The sequence below is a fragment of the Dasypus novemcinctus genome, chromosome 7 (assembly GCF_030445035.2).
Source record: "Dasypus novemcinctus isolate mDasNov1 chromosome 7, mDasNov1.1.hap2, whole genome shotgun sequence".
NCBI lineage: Eukaryota > Metazoa > Chordata > Mammalia > Cingulata > Dasypodidae > Dasypus > Dasypus novemcinctus.
The window spans coordinates 110,377,240-110,393,550 of NC_080679.1; positions in this window are offsets into that span (position 1 = coordinate 110,377,240).

Consider the following 16,311-nt stretch of genomic DNA (forward strand, 5'->3'; position numbering starts at 1 on the left):
GGATTAACTTGCAAGAGTGAATACAATCTACTATATAATTGAAGAGATATCAAAAAAATACATTGATAATTATAAACATGTACGTTTCTCATGTGCTAGAAATCAAGACAATGTGCAGATATAAAGTGGTATTTAAAAGCAGAGCTTGCAAATAGTAGACTGAAACCTCCTCCATAATTTTATCTAAAGAAATGTATCATATAATCAGATAGATCAGTAGATTTCTTAAAGTACCAAGTAAATTTTAAGGATTTTTTATTAAAAATATTTTGATTGTACTTATTACAATTTAGCATAATTAAATTACAACTTGCCTTCTTAATGTGCATTAGATCTAAAGCTAAATATCATATATGTCATTAGAAATATATTTGTGAATAAAGTAATCTTTTTCCTGCATATTAATTTAAGGCATGCCCTATATATCAAATGTCAATAGGGAAAAAAGCCAAAGTGTGCCTAGGAAAACTGAATATTATTAAAGTTTGTGTTTAATTAATTTTCAAAAATAGACTGATAGAATGTTTTGTTTAAAGTTAGATCACTTTTATATGTCACACAAAAATGAGTTAAATGCCTGTTAACCATCCCCAAAGCATTCATGAGATAATATATTGCCATGAATGGGAATTTAATATCAAAACAGATTTGAAAAAGTAGTTAGCATCTCCCATGTATCCTAATTTAACTAATCACTTTTATGTAAACCATTTAAAAAAAAAACCAGTAAGATTTCAAAACAAACTCTGTAGCATTGGACCATAATACTTGCAAATGAGAACATCTGGCACAATTAACCTATGAGGAAATTTCCTTCTCCATGGTTATTATCCACATAGGTTTAAAATTGATTTATGTTTCCATTTATATTCATTTAGGGTATATTGGAGGGGACACATGCAAAAACGCTGACCTTCTCTTCTAACTCCTGCCTATGGATTAGAAGAGAAGGTCAGCGTTTTTGCATGTGTCCCCTCCAATATACCTGATCTACCTATGATATTTACCTCATTTCCTATTTGGGTTAAGTTTTCTCCTTTATGAGTATGCTAAAAAACAAACATGCCAATCTCAATTACTGTCACTTAAAGAAGAAGAGAAGTATTCTTTCATTTAACAGTAATTAGTTATAGTAGAGGGGTATTTTTACAGCATGAATGGCCTAGTTGTAAGGCAAAGCTCTTTGGTTCTTCCAAGATATACCTCTTCTGTAACCATAAAGCAAACGATGCTCTCAAAACAGGAATCAGGAGCTAATGTTTTGCAGGTGAACTGAAATTTTCAGTTGGTCTTGGTGATTGCAATACCAATCCATTTTTTTTTTACTTATGTGAGTTTCTGTGAAAAGAGTGCCCCTTAAAATGCCTCCTGCTTGTGCATGCATGGTCAAACATTTGGTACAAATGCTCCCCCAGTTGCTTGCAAGCAAGTTTAAATGGTTAGTATTATGCAACCTGAGATGACTGAAGTCTGAAAATTTTTACTTCCCAAAAAGTGCTGATGAATTGGAATTATATTTACAAGCAAAGAAACGAATCTCTCTATATATGTCTGTGTCTATCATCTATCTAGAGCATCTATCTATCTATCTAATCTCTTATTTTTAAAGACTGGGGCACACTCTTCTGATTACAAGAGTCCACATTTACTAATTACAAAGAAAAATGGAAGTTTAACCTTCTGATTGGGCATTTTGACAGAAAATTTCCACATGAGCACTTATGTGATAAGTGTTTGAAACATGCCTGCCAAATTATTGGATGAGTTTTGCTATCTGAGTTTTTAAGACTTTGCTTCTTTATCTTTTGGTCTTTTTTTAACCTAATAGAAAACATCCTTTAAAGTTGAAAAGTCCTTTTATTAATAAAACGCCACCACACTTTTCTTACCATTTCAGCATAGTCAAGGTCTATCAGGCTTCTGGTCTCATGTAACAAAGAAAGAAAAGAGAGAAAATGTTATTCTGTTGGTGAAATGCAGCATTTATTTACAGGTCTGACCTAGCAAACCCACCTAGTTTCTCTATTTTTCCAATTCTGTAGAAACACTCAAAATGGAGCCTCTTATTCATTGGATAATCTCCACAAGAGTCACATTAGTTATACTAACCTCTTCAAAATATAAAAGGCAAGGAGAGGTAGTTGAAGTTCAATCTAGGTAACTGGTTTTAGGCATACATAGGGAAAATCTGAGATAAATTATTGCTATTTCTATCAAAAGCAAATATGGGAGGCAGAGTTGAAATTGTACCCTGTAAATAAAATAGCCTAGGAAAAATAATTTTTTATTTTGCTAAAACACCTCCTCAGTTTCTGTTTAGGCTTATAGTCTGGGCTATTTTCTTGGTCTCAAAGACTCGTGTTAACCTTTAAAGTTTGTGTAAGTTTGTGGGGTGTGTGTGTGTAGGAATGCATCCACTGGCATTTGAAATGAAAGTTTTTACCGTTCTCTTATCATATAATGCAAATATGTATATTAGAAAACCAGCGCATGGAAGATTCACACACTTGTAGGATCTAAATATCAAACCAAATGTCTTGAAATAGCTGAACTTGTATGTTGTAACAAATATTTGAAATGGTAATCTGGATGCAGACTGAATTTTTGGTGCAGTATTCTTATCACCTGGCCTAATTAGCTTGTATTGTTTTTGTCTCTGACAATATGAAAATTTATGAGTGAATTTTAATTATCACTCATATGTTTTCTTTTAGGTTCCCTTCATTCAGTAACAATATGAAATCAAATTTCTTTGGCAGATTAAGTGCATTGCAATTGAATACAAAAAGTATTCTGAGATGGGAAAGACAAGTGGGCCTGAGGCAGTGATGCAATCAGGTGCTTTTTGACTATGGTTCATGGAAGCTTCGGTTCCCTCTGGTGACAGTTACTGTGACAATTTTAATCCTTGGACTTGGAGAGGCATGTTGTGTCATGTAGTCTGATGATAGAAGTGATGACAACATTGAGGTAGCAGGCTGTTTAGATAGCAGAATTGGAACCTTTCAGATTGTGAACTTAAACTTTACTCTACAAATGTTACTCTTCAGGAAGTTAAAGTAATATTTGCATTATAGACAGCATTCACTATAGAGAAATGTTTGGTAGGAAGATTCTTAAACTATGGTACAGTTCTGAGAAAGCCCTAAGCAGCCCTGGTGCTCTAGGGCCAAGACTGCTTTAGAGGAATATTGCATAGGGAAGTAAGCAAGGGGCCTTAGGATACCTATCATACCTACTCACTATCTAGGAGCTGCCCAGGGAGAGAACATATTTAACTCAAACACTGCAATGAATCCCTGCAGCAGCTCAAGGCTGTTAGCTGATGGAACTCTGTACATCAAGATTTCTTCTTAAGTTAAAGGAGATAATGTGCTTCAATAGGGTTATTATATCATGATTTCAGTAATGGTTGAGATACTGGTATTCTATATCAATCCTTATATTATATCTGCTTTCATCTGATGAGGGAAGTAAAGAGCTATTGACGAGCTTGATTACAGCCTTTTTTTTGGTTTCCTTGTTTAATATGATGGCTTTGTTAATTTCACCAAAGTGCTTGGGTATATATGTAGAAGTCATTTGAAGCTCTGTGGGCTTCATTTTGGTTAACCAATTGTTAGGATTCTTATACTTTGAGACAAGAAATTGTGGCATAAGAATTATCATTGTCTTTCCATATCTGAACATTAACCATTAAAAAATTTTAAGCATCAACTAATAATGGTCCTCATTTATTGTGCATTTACTAGATATTGGATAATATTCAGCTAAGCAATTTATTTTAATTATCTAACTTAGTTCTTATGACTATCTTTTAAGGTATAGCCCTTTCACTTTCCCATTCACATTTTATAGCTGATGATACTGAGAGTTAAAGACGTTCAGAGAAAGATCTAAAAATTAGTGCTTCTGACAAGTCCATAGACTTTACCACTTTGTATTACCATCCATATAAATCTCTCAGATGAAATCAAACAAGCGTTCTCCATTATTCAAGCATATGAAGAATACTGAGTATAAGCTAGATGCATTAATGAGAAACAAAATATGCATCTAAACAAACTAAGCATTTGAAAATCCCTCTTCCTGCTCTGGGACTGTGAGTTTTGAGACTAGTCCACAATATACCAATTGAAGTGTCAGTCTAGGATTTTAAATAGAAAAAATAAAGCAGAAAGGACAGACAGAAGGATCTGTTAAAGCCAGGAAGACCTGATATGGTAGCCAGATGGTTGATCTTTCTCTTGACAACATCTCAGGGTATTCAGATTCTAATGTCTTTGCTTATTCTCCCTATGGCAAGTCATTAGCTCGGTTGGAGGAGCCCACACTGGGCTGGTGCTCTTTCCACCTTGAAGTCAACTGGAAAGAGGTACTCAGAGCTCTCCACTCCAAATCTGTGCTCTGAGTCAAGCTCTGAGGATAAGCTGAGGCGTTCCTACTACATTGTGAGCCCTTGGCCATCAAGTGTATTCATTTCCTTTTGTAGTAATGTGGACCTGTTTTCTCACCTGTTGTTGGACACAAAGAGTTCTCTGAGTTGAACATGTCTCTAGGTCAAAAGATAAAGGTATATAGACTTATGATCCAACTTGTAGATTGTCCATGTTTTTTATTTTCTGTAGTATTCTCTTCCAAATTCTTTTTCGACAAGCCATTCAACCTTTTCCTCTATCACTGGTATCAATGTAAGAAATTGTATCAAGAAAAGCCCAGCTACTTTTGAAAAACTGAAGAATTATGGGCAGATGACATCAAAATAAGAGTACTAAATAAAAATGTATAAATGATGCACATTCCTTTTGGTGCAGTAATTCTAATGCTAAAAATTTGTACTAGGAAGGAATCTATAATCATTATTATAGAATGATTGATAATAATTAAAAAGAGAAAATAATAGAGCAATTCATCCTCTCTCAGCAATATTGTACTATGTCACAGGCCCTGTTAGTGAGAGGTAGACAAAGTGAATGGGATTTGCATGATCAACTTAGCCTGAAAATGATTCAGAACATGGTGTTATTGGAGGGACCACACTCACCCTGAGATTAAGGAACTTCCACCATTTACTTAGATATGGTCGAAAAGGATTTGGCTATTGAGTAGGTGACAGTGGCTGCAAAAGGAGGTGGCCTACAACTTAGTACAAATGCATGATGAATGAACAGAATTAGTTTAAAAATGTGTAAATCAGAGGGAGAAAATAAATTTTTTTCCAGACAGAAGGAATAATACATGCAAATTTCCAAAGAGAGAAATCTTGGTGATTTTAACTGAAATATAAACAATATAAGATCACAGTACAAAAAGATGATTGATGAGAAATGAGTCTGTAAAAACTAAGTGTTAATCATGCAATACCACAAATTAGTAATTTAAAATTAATGTTGTTCAGTCATTAAAAGGTTCATTTAAAAAGATTACACAAAACATGCATGTTTATGGATAATAATAAGAAAAATCACAAAATATATATGCACATTGGTGGCAAGTATGCAGAAAAATGTGATGTTTAATAATATGCAAAACAGATTTAATTGTAAGGGGATGGTAGCATTATGAATGTGAAATATTTTAATTATTTTAAATATTTTAAGATCATTGCATTGATATTTAAATGATGAAATCAAAATGCTAATTTGTTTCCAGGGCTGCACTTTTTGGTCTTTACTGTCAATTTACTAAGTATATTGGTCAAGTAAAATTTATTTTCTTCAGAGTTCACACCGTCATGTATGGTAGCATAGACTGTGCACTGTACAAGGTCACCTGAGAGATGAGTGGGAGCTCCATTTTCTCTGCTATTTGTCCTGGTGCAAGGCTGCACCTGGCTGGAGAGGGCGCCATTTTATTCCACATGAAGTTATCGCACAGGCTATGCACAGCACTGCCCAAGGTGGAAAAGTGCCTTAGTATTTGAAATGAGATTTAAAGATATTCATTTCCCATCCTCTCTTCTCTCCCAACTAGTATGGTGATTTAAAAGTTAACTGCAAAACTTATGAACTCACTTAAGGAGTATACTTGAAGTTACACAAAAGCAGAACAGTAGCAAAGTTCATGGAATAATGAATACGGATATTCTTAGTGGGAAATGGCAAATCTTTTAAAGAAAAAAAGTGTATGCCAGGCAACTATGGTCCCTTGAGTGACCTCTGGGGATTCCTATGGATGCTTTTTGTAGAAAGCTCTTTTTCAGTTCGTTATTAAATTATTTCCTAAACTTCTTTGGGTTCTTTATAGTGCTGTTTGACCTACAAAAAAGGCATTGAAATAGAGTTTCTTTTCCCTTCTGACTAAATGAGAAGGGCAAAAATTGTGAAAGTTTTTAAAGAGAGGAATGAACTACTTATTACGGTGAATTATGTGAAGGTAAGGGCCAAACTATAATTTGGTTTCTGCTCTTCCTATTTAATCATATTATTAATAATTTCAGTCTTTACAATATGTCCTTCTCAGCAATCAGAATCCCCCTTTGGCTTGGGCTGGTGGCATGATCAGCTGGGCACATGCACATCATCCAGCAAATTCTTTCTTAAGGGTTCATGTAATAAAAGAAAGAAGAAAGTCCTTTTTAAAAGGATAATAAAAAATATATTAGAAGACACGGGCATTATTTCCCTGAAACATTTCTTCACCAAGGTGCTTCCTGCCTTACAAGCCTGCTTTTACTGTTCATAGAAGGACATTTTAACTAAAAATACATCATTAGCTCAAATTCTTAGCTGATCTGAATTAACAATTTCCAGAGGCAAAGACATATACATGAAGTAATTTAGATTCATCTCAAAAGTCAGCATCTATCTAATGGCCTCAGCCAAATGCTGTTCCCTTGTAGAAGAACTAATAACAATAATTTCTATATTTATTAAAAGCTTACTATTTTATACAGTTGGGAAAAAAATAGCCATCTCCTATGTTCAGACTACCCAGCTGACTTAGGCAATACGGGAAAAGAGGTAAACAACTTTCTTGTGTCTATCCTCATTAATGCAGTGAAAAGTGCCAACAACGTGCCATCCATTCAAATGGCTGCCTTCATGCAATATATCTTACACTCATGAGGGAATTTGTTTTATCACTTGCTGAAAACAATTTACCTCCAAAGGACAATAAAGGTCTCACATACTTCAAGTAGCATTTGTACAACTTTCTACAGCATATTCAATAAAAAGGTTTAGTGAAACTGATGATTTTCATAGGGAAAATGTCAAATGGTAATACTTCAAAGTGGAAAACCACATCTGAAATATGAGGTCACCTATAAATTAGTGGGATAGAGCAACATCTCTATAGTGCCAAGTGGCATTAATTTTGCAATCTCTTTATAGAAAAGGACCTTGTTGCTAAGCAGATGATAACTATGTTATTCAAACTATATGAGGAATATGTCTTTTTCTTAAAACTCTTCTGAAGAAAAGGAATATAACTAGCTATTAGGAAAATGCAGATCAAAACTACAATGAGATACCATTTCACACATTATAACATGGTCATTATTAAAAAACAGAAATTACATGGGTGGGGAAGGATGTAGAGTGGCATCAACACTCCTTCCCTGTTGGTGGGAATGTGGAATGGTGCAGCCTCTGTGGAAGAGAGTTTGGCCTCAAGAAGCTGAATATAGAACTGCCATATGGTCCAGTGATACTTTTACCAAGAATATATTCAGAAGAACTAAAAGAAAGGATGCAAACTGACATTTTCACACCTATGTTTGTAGCACACTATTCACAATTGCTAAAATGTGGGACCAGACCAAGTGACCATCAACCAATGAATGGATAAACAAAATGTGGTATATGCATACAATGGAATGCTATTCAACTGTAAGAAGAAATGATATTGGGATGCATATGACATGGATGAACTTAGAAGATACTATGTTGAGTGAAATAAGCCAGACACAGAAAGAAAAATATTGTATGATCTCACTAATATGAAATAAATACAATGAGTAAAATGATGGTGGTAAATTCTAGAGTATAGGCTATGAGGAAATAGAATGTAGTTGGAGAATGGGAGCTTAATATTTGTAGCATTATTAATAAGGTTAATTGTAAAAGTGTGGATGTTGTAGAATTTGAGAGAGGTTCAATTATTTGCGTATAGAAAGGCCAGGACTCAGGAATGATTTTGAGAAGGAAAAATGGCTTATTGATGGCCTGCCAGACTCAGGAGCTTTCTGTTGCAAACCTGAGCCCCGAACAAGAATTTTGAGTTCCTTTTGTACAGAGGAAGGACTAAATCTTTCTTTGTTTCAGTGCTCAATAGGTTTGAATTAGCATATATATCTTCCACATCCTAGGTAAGCTTTTAGCATGGACTTCATACATTCTAGATAAGCTTTTAGCACATTTGGCTTGCATTTTCCCTGCATATTTAAAGTTTATAGAGTTTGCATTGATAAACTGTTTCCTGGGACTGGAGTCATTGTCATGGTTACCAAGGGCAGGGCTGCAGCCTCTCACCATCCCACACTCACAAGTTAGGACAGACAGTTTAGGTTAAGGTTATCTCCAAAGAGACAAAGAGCCTCCCACCCATAGCCCACATCATGGAAATGAATAGAGTTGAGAGTGATACATTGTAATGAGTACAACTAACTTTATAAATGTGATTGCCACTGAAAGGGGTAATCTGTAAATGTAAATATCAATTGAAAGGAAACTATAGAATAATCTAGGGAATGGATAACAGGGATTTTGGTGGTGGATGAAGATTGTAGTTAATAGTATAAATACATGAATGTTCTTGTTTTACAAAGTGCTAAGAATATGGTGACAAATGGGAAAACTACAGCTAATGTAACTTATGGATGATAGTTAACAGTAATATTATAATATTTTGTGGCAATGGAAAGAAGATATTATTTCAATTCTAAGGGACAATAACGGGAGTGAAAACGGGTATGTGATTTTTTTCCTTCTGGAGTAATGAAAACATTCTATAATCGACTGAGATGATGACAGCACAACTCTGTGATGAAAATGAGAGCCACTGAGTATGCACTTTAAATGGATTGTACAAAGCATGGAGCTGTATAACACAGGAAATCTATTGGTGGAAAATGGATTGTGGTTAACAGGAAAAAATAAGAGAACGTTCTCATGTGAAAGATAGCAAATATATAATACTAATATAGGGTATTAATGATTGGGTGGGTTGGGAGAAAAATATACCAAATGTAAGATATGGATTATAGTGAGTAGTAATATTTTGATGATGCTCTTTCATAATTTGTAACAAATGTTTCACGACAATGCATGGTGTTAGGGGTGGAATGTATGAAAGCCTTGATTGATGAACATGCAAACTTGATTTGTAAATTCACAACTTTTACTATACACTTACTATTTATTTATGTTCAAGTATGACTGATATACTTCAATAAAATTTTATTTAAACAAAGAGAGTACAGCCATCTAAAAGTAGTAATAAGTATGTATTTAATAGCAGACATTAGAATCAGTGGACAAAATAAAACCCTGCATAAATAAACGCCCCCTTCTCCAAAATTTCAATCACCTTATGCAATAATTTAACCATCACCTGATTCTGAAATCTGGTTTTCCTCCTTTCCTTTTATGTGGTTTACTGGAATAACCTCTTAATTGATCTCTTCACCCACAATCTCTCTGCCTCTAACCTAATCTCCACAGGTTGCCTATGTTTCTGTATCTTACATCTGGTCTGATTACTTCTGTGCTAAAACATCTCATTGAAACCTTAATTGCCTGATAGGATCTCAATCCTTAATAAATCAAGAAGCTTTATATTTAACTCTACCTTTTCCAGCCTCTGCTAGCCAAAGTTTCTGACGGTATATTTCTCCACTTCAAGACTCACCCAACAATATATTAATAGTATAGCAAGCTAGAGATAGTTGCACACACTCTCTGGAAGCATGTCAAGCAAGACTATATGATCACTGTGAGTTAAAACTGTTTAGCTAGGGCTTTTAATAGGTAGTGAGTCATGGAAAGAATTATCAAAAATTACAGAGATGTTAAAAAAAGGGACAAAAGCATCAGAAATGCACATAAAAAATACACCACTGGAACATTCAGAGTCAAAAATACTTTGAAAATCAGAAATTCCTTATCAATTAACTGACTACACAACATAGGCAATATCTGCTACTGCATTTAGATGGTAGCAGAGAGTTCTGCCAAAACTTCATTTAGAATCCAGGTTGGAAAACTTCCAAACAATGGGTTTAGCCATACTTTAAAAAATCTCTATCTACACAAACGTGTGATAACTTATGAGGTAACGAGGATGAAGTGATCACCTGGCATTGCATTATGCCCTACTTTATATAAAGATACTTATTGCTTTATTAGATTTTTACCAGATTTTAAATTTCAATATAAACAAGTTTTAAAAATTAAATGGAAAGTATATACATCAATTGTTCCTTATTTTGATACCTTTTCATGTTAGGTTAAATGAAACATTTTTTGCCTTCTCTAGATACACTGAGATATACCAACACCAGAAATGTTTAAGAGGTCCTACTTCCACAAACTCTCATGAATATAACATAGTTTCAAATATTTTGATCTTTGCCAGTCTTAAAGGTGAAAATGGTAATTCATCGCAATTTTATTTTAACTTTTCCAACAATGAATGATGCTTAGAACCCATTCATGTTTTTAAATCCATTAATATTTAATTTCTGTGAGCTATGTATCTTTTGCCAATTTTCTTTGTAGAGGAGTCTTATTTTCATTGGCCTATGTAACTTTTTATATAATGAAGATACCATCTTATTGTTTGTGAAATCATTTGCAAATATGGTTTTCCAGTTTGTTCTTTGTTCTTTGTTTTTATATTGTTTTCCCAGGCTTTTTTTTTTTTTTTTCCCTTCATGCAGTCAAGTTTATCATTCTTCTTTTTTTGATTTTCTTGTTTGGGATTATACTTAAAATATATTTTGACATCAAATTTACAAGGTTTTATTCTCAAATTTTCTTCTAGTACTTTTATGGTTTTATTATTTTACACTTAAATCTTTGATATTTCTAGAAATTTTTGTTGTCTAAGACAAGGGTTGAATATAACCCATGTACCAAAGACAGTTCATACAGAGCCAAATCCATCCATGCCAATTAGGTTATGGGTTACCATTGCTGTTTTCTCACTGCAGTGCCAGAGCTGAATAACTGCGACAAAGACCCATAAAGCCAAAAATATTTGCTATCTGACCCTGTACAGAAAAATTTTGCTCACCCCTCAGGTATCTCACATAATACTATACTAGTTATCACATGGTTGAAACATTGCTCATGCCATTTTTAATCCACTGGTATTATAAAAGGTATTTGAAAGATACCTTTAAAATGTACTAAATGCTTGAAGACCTTTAGAGAAGGATGGCAAAGAGTGTAATGATAAACGCCATATTTTCAGAAAGTCAGGTTAAATAGAGCCTTTAAATTCTCTTTTGGGAACAGATCATCCAGATGTTTCTTTCCAGAAGTTCCAAGAGCATGTCATGAAATTCATTTTTTATTGATTCCTTTTCCTTTATCTGTCACCTGCCAAATGTTTGTCTGTCCTGGAGTTGCATGGGTATGATTTTTCCCACAAGATACTTCAGAAAAATGGGGAAAAACATATACATATGAATTACTCCAGAAAGTAATTAAATTCAGTATATACTTCTGACTTAAAATTTATGCCATCACTCTTGGTTACTAGTAGAACAGAGAACATCAAAGACATCTATGATTTATATATGGGTTAGAGACCATACTAATTTGTGTACACCCTAAATTTCAAATCTATGCATGACCTTCCATGTCATCACAAGAGATAACTGAGTTCAAGATTCCAGCTGCAAACCTGCATGTTTATCAAATAAAGATGTCACTTTATTTGTCACTTTTTCTTTAACATAAGTCAGCAAGGAGGATACATCTTTTTTTTAATTAACTAAAATGCATTTTAGTGCTCTGATGAATTGTATTTATGACAAACTCACAAACAGCTCGCATATATGGACAATACACTTTACCTCCAGGGGAAATAAATGACTAAATGATGCCCAGGTGTTCAGAAAATGCCCAATGTGAAAAGAGCGTGGAAGAGCAGTAAGTGAACTCAAAGTATAAGGAAAAGAAAGAAGACTCAATATGTCAAGTGATATTTAGTTCTTTAAAGCAACAGTTAAATCTCTGTCATTTTCAGATAGCCCACCAAGTTGTAAATGGCCGCTCATTGTGAGAACTCATTTTGAGTACATTTGAAAGGCAGAACATCTAAACGCATAGTGGCCTTTCCACCTCTTAGGAACTTTGATTGGGCCCCGACTGCGAAAGGAGAATTCAGAGAACTGAGTCAAGAGCACAGCTTCTATAGCACCCTGGGGTCCTTTGGAAATGACTCATCCAACCTCTCTCTAGGATGGGTTAGAACAGTGACTCCTCAAGGCAGGGGTCTGAGATAAATGACCTCCAGAGTCCCCGCTCAGTCTCATGAGTCTTTGATTTTGAGCTGAGGAAGTGCAAGCCATCTTTAACTAGGTCATCCAAAGAGCTCACAGCCTAGCATGCGGTATTCGCTCACTAAATAATACGGTAGAGGAGTGGGGGAGACAGGGGAAGAAAACTAGCAATAAGTATTTATGAAAAGTAAACCTTTTAAGTATTTTCATTTTTTCAAAAGAGTCTACATCCTTCCTTATCCACTGGGAAGCTGCTTCTGGGAATAATAAAAATGATTATGATAAGCCAGAGAATGAAATTATATGTTATTGTTTAAGGCACCTGGGCTCACAAAACAGTGGAGGGAAAAATGGTGCTTCTGACTGTCTGTATAATTGGCTGGTGAGGGCAGGTGGCATTTGAATTCTTTTTACCTTTTGGGCCAAATACATTAGATTACCACCTGTAATTATGCATGTGTTTAATTAATTATGGTATCTTAGAGACCAAGGAGTTCTCTATCCTTTAACTTCTTTACCTATCAGTTTTGTAGCCCGTGTATATATATATATTTTTTCACTTTCTGTATTAATCCCTTTGATTTATCAACCACCTTTTATATGCTATGCCAGGATAGAATATAGAAGAAAACTCAGCTGATACTATAGGTTATCAATATCTTTATGACCTCCGTGACCGATATAATTTTGCTTCTTTAATAACTTACATAATCTCCTGAAATCTTAAAGTTACGGGGAACCTTTGTCATCATCAAATTCAATGTTTTCATTAATAAAAATGGAGAAATGGAGAATTTTTTTCTGTGCCAGTTTTCCATACCAAGTGCCACAAGCCTTTGTGTGTCACTTGATAATGAAAGGTAATTTTCACCATTTATTTTCTAAGGAATTATTTTATCAACACAATTTCTTATCAAAGAAGATTTGGCCACTTTCTATTTCATAAATGTTCTTCCTCACAAAAGATAAAGATATGCGTCTAGAATCAATAGAGACATTCTGTGAGGTGATTTTTTAGTTGTAGGAATAATTTCAAAAGGATGCATCCATTCTGTGTTCTCCTTTCCTCCTTGCATTAGCAAGACTGTTCCTTGAAGTTGGGGCTGCCCTGTCAGGTCCTTCCTGAAAGGGAGCAAAGCTCATTGCACTGGCTCTGGCTCGATAAAAAACTCATTTTCCTGGCTTCATTAGCATACTCATTTAAAGAGTCACAGTCTCTGGATTATTTTTTTCCCCTACTCATCAACTGCAATTTGGTGACTCCTCCAGGCACTTCTCTAATTTGAATATCCTGGCTGCCTTCTCGCTTTTGCCTCAAATGAGCTCCAGCATTCTCTGCCTCACGGTCTGTGTGCGTTTGTGTGTGTGTATTGGGTGGGGTTGGGGAGTTCCCACCACATGGCTGACATCAAATATAAGTTACATTGAATCAACTTCAAACAAACCAATAAATATGCAAAATAATTGATTTAAAACAGAGTAGAGGGTATTCTTTACTTTTCATCTAAAATGTTTTTAGAGAGAAAGATACAAAGTAGTTTTGTTCTTTTGTTTTTGTTTTCTAAATGTTCACAAAGTATTAAAGAAGGTGAGGATTATGTAATTTGATATAGTGAACAAGATTGTGTAAGCAAAATAATATTTGGAATAAATAAAACAAACCACAAACAGTGTTTTCTCAAAATACTTTAAAAAATGGGATCCATCTATTCCCTATGGAGACTCTGGTTAGGCTTTTGTGTATTTTTTCACCTTTTTCTTATTATCACATGAAATTGGAAATATCAATATTGTTTCTGAATCTACTTTTGAAATATTTTATCAGTTCAGTCATTCAGTCAAATGTTCTAAATAATTAGGGAGTTTGGTAGATCATCGGTCTTCTGCTCAGATCCTAAACATCATTTCTTTGATTTCTGAAATCCATGAGTATTCGATTGCAAGAAATAGTTGTAAATCTGAAGAAAGAGTGCCACTCAAAGAGGGGTGGTTATAAATCCATTCAAAACATTAGAATAAGAATAATCTTAATTCTATTGCCTCTGAGATTACTCAAATCCATTTAAATGATTTTGAATATTTTAAGCAATTTTTTAAAATTCCAACCAAATTTATTGCTGTTGGTAAATTTTATGTGAAAATTATATGAACCATATGAAGAGTATCTTGAGCAACATAAAAAGCTTAGTTTTCTATCAATTCAAATAATGGAAAATGTGCATTCATCCAACAGACGCGGTGTTTTTTACATTTTTTTTTCTTTATAAGATGCCAAAGACATGCTGTTTCATGTTTTGTATCTCTGTAATAACCCATAGATAAATATTCAAAGAAAAGACCATTTTCCCCCAGAATCAGAAGTATAAAGAGCTCTTAGGAAACATCACATGAGTACAGTGAAAATGCCCACAGAAACCAAAATCATATTGTTACTGCATCAATTAGAAAATGCAATAGAAAGCTCAAGCATTTGAATATTCAAAGTGAATCATTACCATGTGTATAGGCAGCACATTTGCCAAATGCTGAAACATTGAACACTGAGGATTTGTGATAAAACATGCTTACAACAAAGCTGTTGGAATTAATATTTTAATTCGTGCTTGGGAGTGTAAGGTCATAGCTTATCATGCTGGCCAGGTAGACTTGCTGAGTGTTTCTGCTTCTGAACTCTTTCCTTGACATTTTAAAAGCTGTTCCAACATGATGATATAGAGTTTCCCCTTCTGCTATCTATTACATGCTGAAGCAGTGAGTAGTACACTCTGAGGACAGACGATCAATGCACATCAATTCACATCAAACAATTTGAGGGGGTGAAGAAACACACAAAAATATTTTAGACAATACAATAGAAGAAACACACTAATAAATAGAAATGAATTTTAAAACAGTTACATTGTTCTGAAAGGGAAAGTGTAAACACCTGTATTTCATGAATGCTTTGGTTTTTCCTCCTCCTGAAGAATAACACCTGTAGAATGAGTCTTGTCTCATTCCGCAGAAGACATTTGCTGAATGAATATGCATGAAAATGGACAATGTACCACGCCCTCTACTGGGCACTAGGGAGAGGATAGTAAGTAGACACAGCCCTCAAGAAGCTTACACTTGAACTCAAATGAAATGCAATGAAGTCAACCAGAATTAAATATGCAACACAAGCACCCATCAGACTACTATTTGACGTCCTTCCTGAATGAGTAAAACTTACAGAGCTGTCAATCTGAGTAGTGATACCGAGCAAAAGCAGGTTCTTTTCTCCCCCTGCAGCTTTAAAGCCAATTCCTGAGACACTGGTGTTTCAAAGAGATCAAGTTTTACTGGTTGTGCAAGCAATCAAGCATGGTGGTCTTCTGGCCCCAAACTGTCAAATTCTAATATTTTATAGCAACAGGTGCTAATGAATAATTGCGGTAGAGTTGGACACAGTTTCCTTATAAACATTAACGGGTTGAACGTACTGCGAGTGGACTCCAAACCAAGGGTAGTTACAAAGTTAACAATCATTTTCAAAGGTTAGGTTCTCAGATAGGAAAGTACAGGGTAGAGGTCAGCCACGAGGTTTTCTATATGGATGTTAAACAGAGGCGAGTGGAGTGGTTAGCACCCCAATAGGAAGCATACACAAAGGTGAGATCAGTCTAGAATTAACATCACACGAGTCAGCAAACACAAGGATGAGGTTAAGTCTAGCATGAGCTGGCTACAGTGATCCCAGTTTCAGAAATGTCAGGTAATAATTTTTTGCTATATTATAATATAGAGGTATCTATATAATCATTTAGCAATCATAATTATTTGTTAATTCTTAACCCAGTTACAGTATCACTTCAGATGACATATGCCCTTGGAAG